Consider the following 10,292-nt stretch of genomic DNA (forward strand, 5'->3'; position numbering starts at 1 on the left):
GAAGAAGGCAGATACAGTTACACCCTCAGTGAGAGCTGGGTTTCCCATTCCCAAGCTGACTTCTCCTTGTAAATTACTCAGGAGATGCTGCAGGCAAAAACCCTGGTATCTGCTGTGGATGTCCTGGCTTTCCTCTGAATCCCCCTGTAACATGCCTCACTGCCATCTCTCTGATGGCAAGAGAAGGTAAGAGAAGTCCTGACACTCTGCTTGACCATCCAACCTCTATGCCTGTTAGAAAAAAACCACATATATATATATGTATATATAAACATAAATATATTTAACTAATGTAAAACTCAAAAGTACAATTTAAAGACTTCTCTCCACATATTTTACAGCTTTTTGTCTTCTTTTGGGAAGCTACTATTTTCCACAAAGGCTACAGTTCTCATTATCACTATCTGAGCTACCTGAGAAACAAGTGTTTGTGTAAGAAATGCGTTCAAATATTTAAAGGAAAATCTATTCCACCATACTGACAAAAAGCAAACCTTCAGGTTCACTGTGCAAACTTTTACCTTAGACAATGATCTCTGAGTCAGCATGGACTTAAATTTCATAATTTTTTTGCATCACTTCATAAATTATTGACACTAAAACCAAACTTTTCTATGTATTTTTTGCAATGCTTGTAATTGTAATCTGCATTTTCATTTTGAACAACACTATAATTTTGTCACAAATTACATTAGAAGATCACGTTATTAAGCCATTCAAAAGTACTTGTACTAAACTAGAATAAGCAATTTTAGCAACCAATGCCAAAAACAGGTAAGAGACTCATAGATATTTTAAAAAGAAATGATCATTCACAAGAAACAGACACTGACCTACCAAAACTGCGAAACTAACAGGTAACATTGCAATGAGATGTGCGTGGAATCTTGTCCCATTAAATGGAGACGGGTGTGCAACTTTTTGTCCCAATGCTGACAGCTGCCAAAATATAACTTCTTGTCACGAGGAGTGGTAGGTTAGATCATGGTGGAAAAAAGCAAACTTCTGTAGGAACTCCTCTTGCATTTTGTCTGAATACCTCAAATAATTAGCATGTGTTTTCACACACGTTGCAATTGACTTTATTGCTGATGAGAAGAGTAGCATCTATAAAATCAAATTAAACCACTGGAAATAGTTAACATGCTAAAATCATGACAGTTATGTCAACTGAAGAGCTATTTTGTTCAATGATGTCAGTTTTACCATTAATCTAAATATTTTGCAAACTTTTTTAAAAATGGGAGAACAATTAAGTCTTCTAACTGAATTCAATGACATTTTAGTACTAAAAAATGCAGGGTAAGTCCATGAAAACAGAGAGGTGAAAAGGTCAATAGAAACTAATTCTCATATATATGTTGTCATTTGGTTACAGAGAAACATATCCAAATACAGCAAAATTAGGTGGTAGATAGAGCAGAACCAAGAAAACTATAAGCTTATCTTTGTGCTGTAACAATCACAGTAAATCTACTGACCAAATTCCCAAGCTGTATAGCTCCCACATCAGCAAGTAGTACTACTGAGTCCCTTTCAAAGCTGTGGGGCTGGACACCAGGGCAGGAAACTCCCATGTCTCAAGATAAGAGCAGTCAGAAGTACTTCACCCGTCTTTTGGTCAGTGAGCTAAAGCCAATGACCATCTGTCTCTCCAACAAAAATGCTGGAAAGGTGTAAAAATCACTGCTTACAACTTGAAAAATACCTATTATGACCTTAACCACCAGGGGACATTACTTCATTTCTTCCTCTGATTTTTTCACTATGAAAAATATGCTACATCATAATTATATAATGGTCAAGGTATTTCAAAGCTTAAATACTGAACACCCAAACATAATTCAGAATTACATCTGCAATAAATAAAGACTAGCTCAGATACCCAGGTGTTAGTATTGCACTTGTTATGAAGTGATCTGAAAGACCTTGAAAGAAGCTTTGTATCAACTTATATTTCTGAATAACAGCTGTGCTATGAAAATCCTAACAGCAACCAGAAACAACCAGTTCCTATAGGGATTATCAGTATATGACATCATGTCAGCAGTCAAGATTTAAACTTGTGTCTGTCCTTTGATCTACACACGAAACTCAACAGATCCAGGCAGAGCAGTACACAGCCATGTGAGATGACAACTCCAGGAGAGTGGAGGGTTGCATTCATTCTCCACCATGCTACAGATAAGACAGCAACAGCAAAGTATTTTTATAAGTTTACAGTAAGATGTGTAAAATAGCTGTGATGGAAGTTTCATCTGTTAATTCCTTTAATTGAAAAGTTTATTTGTCTATTTTACCTCTGTTTATATAAAGTAACAGGGCATATGCACAGTGAAGGCACAACTTTCTCTCTGCCTCAAGCAAAACCAGGATTTAAATTTTCTGCATATCCAAATCATATCTGTGGATTTGGAATTTCCTTCTATTTTATAATATATCCTCCTATATAAATGCTTTCTTGATAATTTTTGTTTGCACTAACACGACTATTCTTAATCCTTATTGTGATCTTTTATTCCATACTTCACACTACAGAATGAGTAAGGAAGTAATGTTGATATCCAGAATCCTGCAGTGATCATTCCCAACCAGTACAGACATGCCTGTTAAGGCATCCACATTCAATGAATGAAGCCAAATCATTTTTACCATCAAAGGTATAAAACTATAGGCTACCATAGAAAGGCTTCTGCTAGAGCAACAGCACTTTATCCTGTGCTGACATACTTTGAAAATGCCACTTTAATTATTAAAAATAGGGTTTTTTCCTTGCAGAAATGTTTTCATGAACACTAACGCTAATGGAAGGGCAAAAGGATACACGTTTGTCTGCGCCATTAATGATCCAGAAGTCAATCAAGCCCCTCAACCATGTGTTACACTGTTACAGCACATAGGACACTTCTGGGGCCTAGGACTATGACAGTAACAGCACTGCAGAAACGCAGAACAAAAGCGCCTCTACAATCTGGGTGGTGAAACAATACACCTTTGGCAGCTGCTGAAAAGTAAGTTATCTTCCTGGCCCTTGCATGGAGACCCACTCCAAGTCAGTAAGGCTGTAAACCCTTCAGTGTGGGGTATTGGGAACATCACTTAGGGTTTCCTCTGACAGCAACCCATGGCCCTGAAGCACAACCAGCCCTCACAAGAAGGGAGAAATGGAACGGAATGCCTGGGGCAGACAGGAGAGTGGCCTCTGCATGGATCCAGTGGTACAAGCACGGAGCACAGAAAAACTGGAAAAACTTCAGAGGGTGATTGCAATGCCCAGGAGGCACAAATAAAGGACAGGGAAAAAAATAATCATATGTGCAAAAGGGGAAAGCCAATTTTACTGCTGTCAGAATTCTATCTTGTGCCTAACCCAGTCATTTCAGACAGTTGCATGCCATCCAGCTTCCCTCACTTCTGAGGAGGCTGATTACAACATCAGAAATATCTGATACCAAAACAAGTGTTTCCATTTCAGACTTTAACTTCTATCCTCTTTCCAACTAACTCTTCTTTGCTAGCCTTTACTCTTCCAAATATTTGTAAATGTTTTAAGTTTGTTGTTGTTGTTGTTCTCTACGACATGTAATTAACAGTTTTAATCTTCCTTGCTTATTGTTTTAACTGTCCTTCACTCAATTGACTTCAAGATGTTGTTACTGAATGATGTGCTGCTGCTGGAGTTTTACAAAACTAGTTCTCACTCTCTGTATATCTATATCTATATCTATCTACAGACTCCAGTAACTGAAGATATCAAACATTTTTATTTTTAAAGCATGTCCACAGGTCATCATACTAACAGAGAGGAATTCTAAAATGCATCACATCCTTCAGCTGCTATGTGATCAAAACTATGCTTCCATATCCTGTTTATAACTCAGTGTTGCACACAGAACTATATTAAAATTTTATTTTTATTGTGATAGTTTTGGCTGGGACAGAGTTAATCTTCATAGTAGGTGGTATGGGGCTATGTTTTGGATTTGTGCTGGAAACAGTGTTGATAATTTAGGGATGTTTTAGTTACTGCTGAGCAACGTTTATACAGTCAAGCACTTTTCTGCCTCTCCCTCCATCCCACCAGCAAAGGGGCTGGGGGTGCACAAGGAGTTGGCAGCAAGAGCTGATGCCAACCGACCAAAGGGATCTTTGCCAACTGACCAAAGGGATATTGCATACCATAAGGTGTCATGCTCAGCATATAATACTGGGGAAGGAAGAAGAGGGGCATGTTCAGAGTTATAGCATTTGACTTCCCAAGTAACCATTACATGTGACACCTTGTTTTCCTGAGGATGGCTGAACATCTGCCTGCCCATGGGAAGTGGTGAATGAATTCCTTGTTTTGCCTTGCCTGTGTGTGCAGCTTTTGCTTTACCTGTTAGACTGACTGTATCTCAACGCACAAAGTGTTCTCATTTTTCCAATTCTTTTCCCTGTCCCACTGGGGAGGGTGAGCAAATGGCTGAATGGGGCTGAGTTGCCAGCTGGGATTAAACCATGACAATTATATCCGTTAAATTATTGTGACAGCATATAGGAGCACCAGCAAAGTCCAAAGGTGCTGATGCTAGTCAATTTATGAACCTAAGGACTTTGCAATGTAAGCAATTTAAATCAACACTTACTTTTATATTATCTACATATCATCTTATAATGTGAGTTTGCAGACTCCAAATGTGTACTCACGTAGAGGAACTTCTGTTTCATTTGTTACAGGATAAATTTCACTGTGTTTGTAGGCTAAATTGCACCACCCCACCTGGTAGTTAAATCTCTCTGTAGATCACTATGTTCATTGTTATCGGTACAAATCACTGCTGCTTTCAGCTGTTATCTCATTACCTAGGGTTTCTCTAGATATAGATATAGCATGTAGTTCCTCTCTCTCCTCACAGATATAATATACACGTACCCAGATGCAACTGATTTTTTCAAGGTACAAATTTGGAGAGACAATAAAATGTATTGTCCTGTAGTTCCTTCAGGGCTATTACTGTCCTCACCACTCCCTAGAATACCCTTAACAAAAACAGAATACCCTTGGTAAAAGTGACAACTACATTTTCAAGGACAGAAGCCTCAACTGCGGATGGAGTTAAAAGGCTACATTATTCCTGCAAAATGTAGTTGTTCACAGCATGCATGAACAATTTGTGAGCAGGTGTCAAGACAACCATTAAATTATGGGTTAATTTTGAAATTGAGAATCTTATGATCTCATTTCTGACTGTAAGTTGTGCAGGCATGGCTCTCATAGCAGAACTGAAACCACACAGATAATTTGGGCAAAAAGTGTAATGCACCATGGATGCAATGATACGATTAAAAGGCTTGAAAGGAACATGATATCCCCAGAAATGCCTGTAAATAACTTTTCAAAATACTTCAACAACTCTAGGTAGCCACTTGCTTAGAAAGCTTACCAGGTTTATAAAAAATGTTCAGCATTTTTAATATTTCTGATAAAAAACCCCACAAACAAAATAAAAACATAAACCAGGACAACCAAGGTGAAAGAACTTATATGTTAAAATTATCTTTCTCTTGTAGTGATTTACAATACCTGCCTGAGTGACCAGGGTCCCTACAATCCTTTGCCTGCTCTAAACAATGCTATTGCCAATTCCTACTGTATACTCCACGAGTGTAAGAGGAAAAACAGAAAGAAAGACCAAATAATTTCAGACTGTGTACATAATGGCTGCATTGTGCCTATGCTTTCACACCTGACTGTGTCCCAAGAGCGGAGGAAAGTGTGATGCCAGCACCTGATGTGAGAAACTATTTCCAGTGCTCTGTCCTTCATGTGATCCCCAAAATGACCAAACTTCTTCAGTCAGTTCTTCACTACTAACAGTTTACTTCTGCTAAATTTCTACTGACAAAGCATTCATGAGAGAGATCCCTGCTGGTATCAACTAAATTTCCTTTTTTCTAGAAGGCTTTAGTCCCCTCCTCTGCCCTGTCTCCATCCTGAGCAGATAACCAAGTCCGCTCAAAGTGCAGTGCATAAGCGTTTGAGGTTTTACTAATGCAGCACTGTCACACCTCCCCATATCCTAGTTGAGCTTAGGGGGGGTAACAGACATCAGTATAAAGTTTACCCATCTAAACAAAAAACTAGCTCAAAGGAAGCCAAATGCAGAATCTATTAAATCATTTATATTAAGTATGCGGCTGCAGCCTCAAACACAAACTGGTACCATGCTTTAACAGCTTTAGGGACTACACTACTGTAACTAAGCTCTTTAATCTACCTTAGCTGAAGGGAGACAGCAAGGAAGGTATGAACAGCCAGGACAAACTTGCTGCTGAGATATCATATTTACCAATTAAATACAACTTGCTAAGCAAAAGTCATATTCTCTTTCATTCACCAGACACTTGGATTACTGAGCCTAAATGAGGAAACAATGGTTACAGAAAGTTGTTATTTTCTTTATTTTTTTTTAATTCCTTCAGGAACAAAAACCAAAACAAAATAAAATAAAATTAAAAAAACCCAGCAAAAACCCCACAAACAAACCAAAGAAGGGGGCTTTATTTCTTGCAACATATCCAGGAACAATAGCAGTAGCAACTAAGTTTCTTTCTGCTCATTGCTATAGTATGCTGTGAGTGCCAGATGTGCAAGTTTCCACACACAAGCCTAAGAATGTGACTGAGTTTTGGTTAAATGCAATCACTTCTGAGAGAAGGGACACTTCAGTTTTCCAAACGGATTTACAGCCTCATTTAACACTAGTTTTCACTGGTCAGACTACTGGGTACTGATGGATGTGACCATTTCCCTAGTAGTATATAAACTCCCTATGTCCATTCACAACCCAACAGCTCCCTGCTGAATGTGAATGACTTTCTACCATCACTGATCTAGGCTTTATTTGAATTTAGTTTTAAAAAAGCTTATGTACCTGGTGTCATTGCCCTTGAGAAAAAGGAATCGTACATACAGACCTTATGAGCTTTTAAAAAGTACCAAGACGTCACTCTAAAACTAGTTTTCAGCTACTCCTTTTTACTTATAACTGTATGCAACCTGTGAAAATCACATCTAACATCTGACGAGGTAATTAAACACATTTTTCTCTCCCCTGTAGTGCAGATATTTACTAAATATTTAGTTCTTGATAACTAATACACAGTGTAATTAAAACTGAGTTTCCTTAGGGAACCAAAATCGATCACTTTTTAACACGGGCAACCAATGGTTCAGTTCATGTATTTCTTTCCCTCAAAAAATATTCTCTATGACCAAAGAATAGAGACCAAATATGCACTGGAAAATCAGGACCAACTGTCTTCTGAGGTTAGTCTTCACTGTAGAGGATACAGATACGCTTATAAACTATTCTCATCTCTTGCTCCCTTATTATTTTAAGAGCACTCAGATTTTTCTCATAGCAATTCAGAATTATGAAAAACATCACAATGCTTCAAACAAAACAACAAAAGCATGCTCTTACTTTGAATAACGAGAAAAACGACGTTTTCTTAAAGGACCAGTAGCTCTGTCCCAGTAAAATACTCTGATTAGTATTTTTTGGTTTCATGTCCCAGTGAAGTTTACAGATAGCCAAGATAGTTCATCCAGATACAGTTTACAGATAGTTTACAGATAGTACAGATAGTTCATCCAGAACTGCTACTTGGTTGCCTTCCCCTGAAAACTTTGTTTATATGTGTTACTTTCAATAACCTAAATTAGCCATGACACACAGCAAAAAACTCATAGTTGAAATAATATTTAGTGCTTCTGTAGAGAGAGGTACCCAAGGATCTACAAGTAGTTATGAAACAAATTAATTAATTAAACTTCTCAACACCCCAGTGAAGCAAGCAAGCACATTCATCTGTTTTATGGGGAAGGAAACAGAGCCATGGAGAGGTGGAGTGACTTGCCCAAGGCTACACAGCAAGAGTCTTTCAGAGTAATAAAGAGCATCTGAATTATTGATTTCCACTGCTGCCCTTCAGCTTAATTGTTCCTTTTTTGAAATACTGCAGCAAGTTAGAATAATTGCTGGCATGATAAACATAATGGCAATATTTAGGCTGAAATTTTCTTTGTTTTTGTTTAGACTATATTAAAATTTTAGTGTTATTTAAATTGCAGTCGATCTTCTTAGAGTGACCAAAAGTCTCCAAGTAGTTGAGCAATATTTCTTGTACTTCATTCACAGTTGTCTCTATTTGTTATGTTGCCATTGCTTATGACTGAAAAACAAGCCACTCCAGCTTGAAAACGGAGGAAAATATCACACCTTTATACTGATTCAAGAGGGAACAACAGAAGAGCAGTGAAGGTGGCTACTATCATTCACACCAACCTGAATCTTAAGAGTTGGCATGAGACGCACCAGGTGATGATGCACTGCTTCATGCAATACTAGCTACAGGAACTGCAACTCGCTGCTTGGAGCTGAGAAGACTGAGCTTTCCCAGTTAACAGTTCTGGTCCCAGGTAACTTAGGTTTTTAAAATTTAAAAAAAAAAAAAAAAAAAAAGAGAAGTGGCAGGAAGTTGCATAGGGCTAATCCGTCTGTTCCCGTCTCTCAGCTTGCCTAGGTGCAACACAAGGATGCTACCGCTTACCTTTCACACACGCATGTTTGGTAGGCTGAACTCAGTAGCAAAAGGTTCGGATGCTCCTGCGGTCACGGTGCTGCGGAGGAATAGAGCCTGTTACACACGCTGCCCACAGGTAAAGCTTTATACAGCAAGCGCCACGTTCCCCTGCGCGTATCCACCGCCCCCGGACCCGCGGGGCCCATCCTGCGGGCTGCCCTGCACCCCACGCCGGGTGCGGATGTCCCGGCAGCAGCCCCGCACCGCCGGGGCAGCCCGAAAAAACCCATGCCTGGAGGCTGCTCCCAGCGGGACGTCCCAGCCACCACCCCGCGCCCGCTCCGCACCTGGCCCGCCCGGTCCCGCCGCCCGGCCCCGCCGACACTCGGTGCCCACTACGGCCGACGGCGCCCTCAGCGCGCCCCACGGCCTGGGGACGCGTGTGCCGGGGACGGGGGGAGCGCTGGGACCGACCAAATCCGCAGGCACCCGGCGCCCCCAGCCCCGCGCCAAGCCCGCCCCGCCGCGGAGCGCACGGACAGCCTGGAGGGGCCGGGAGCGCTGCCCGGCACCGCGCGGGCACTCACCGCGGCGCCGACCCGCCTCTCGCCTGCCAGAAAGTTTCTCCTCCGCAGCCTCAGGGCACCGAGCCGGGACGGGGCGGGGTGCGCTTTTCAACGCAGGAAGAAAGTGACTCCCCCCTCCCGCTCCACCTCCCGCTTCCCCGCCCTCCTTCCGTACCTCTCCACGTCCTCCTCCTCCGCCTCCCTCCGCGGCCCCGTCGGCCCCTCACGCCATGGCGGCATTAGGCAGCCGAGCCCGCCGGGCTCTCACGGCCCCGCCGCCGCGGGCAGCGCTCGGTCCGGCCCGGGGCGCTCCGCTCGCTCGTGTCTGTTTATTCCTGGCGCATACACGGCTTTTCCTTTCCCGGCCGCTCCTCCCCGGCTCGAACTTCGTGGAAATACCCTACTTCTCCCTTTTAGCGGGAGGGCTCGTTTCTCTGCGCGGAATGTGTTTGTCCCAACACCAGAGTGTCGGCAATTTGATTCCCTGCACCTATAGAGTACGGCAGCGGTACCACGGTTCGGGCAAGGGTGTCTCTGGGGGTGACCAGCATCCCGGGTGACCCATTCATATTCAATGTCCATCCCTTGTGCTGTCATCATACTTCATGAGAGTAACAAGACCTCCCATCCAAAAGTTCCCTCAAGCCAGCAAAGAAACAAAAGCCGATTTGTCAATCTGCTCTTTTAAGGATGGTGTGGCTACTAACATAAACATAAAAAACCCCCCAAAACTAAAACAAAAACCAAACAAGAGCAAACACCAAAAACCAACCAAAAAACCCACCCCCAAAAAACAGTGAAATGCCGTGACTGTTCAAGTCAATCATCATGACATATTTTGCAGTCACACGACTGAAAATACCTCAGAAGGTAATATAAAAGAGGATAAAATAAATGATCCTTTGGAACATTCTCTTTTCTTTCTCAGTCACTATAACCAAGACAAAGTTTGAAGTGAAGAATTCCAAATGTTTGTCGCGTTTCAAAAGCTGAGTGTGTTTTATTGACTTCAGACTACCTTACATAAATGAAATTAAAAATATTTATATGTGGTTGATCCCGATGATGTCAAACTACCTGAAGTTTACATCTCGCAGAGCTTATTCTTCATTTTAGTAATGTGTTTACTGATGTCACTGAAGCAATCAGCAGGGT

General features: G+C 41.4%; 1 protein-coding gene across 2 annotated transcripts in view; it reads right to left on the reverse strand.

Annotated features, from left to right (window-relative positions):
* Positions 1-9,232, reverse strand: part of DSE (dermatan sulfate epimerase) — a 35,907-nt gene extending 26,675 nt beyond the window's left edge. Inside the window, exons 1-2 of one of the 2 annotated variants that reach the window (XM_027745346.2) lie at positions 9,159-9,232; positions 8,599-8,668 (exon numbers count right to left, since the gene is read on the reverse strand). The gene's annotated coding sequence lies outside the window, so the exon portion shown is untranslated. Of the gene's footprint in view, positions 1-8,598; positions 8,669-8,918; positions 8,972-9,158 lie in introns of those variants that run through there. The other variant, XM_039380146.1, reaches the window with a different exon arrangement.
* Between the last annotated feature and the right edge of the window lie 1,060 nt (positions 9,233-10,292).

This window comes from Pipra filicauda, unplaced genomic scaffold, assembly GCF_003945595.2.
Source record: "Pipra filicauda isolate LSUMZ 115617 unplaced genomic scaffold, ASM394559v2 scaffold106_size2291244_pilon, whole genome shotgun sequence".
Classification (NCBI taxonomy): domain Eukaryota; kingdom Metazoa; phylum Chordata; class Aves; order Passeriformes; family Pipridae; genus Pipra; species Pipra filicauda.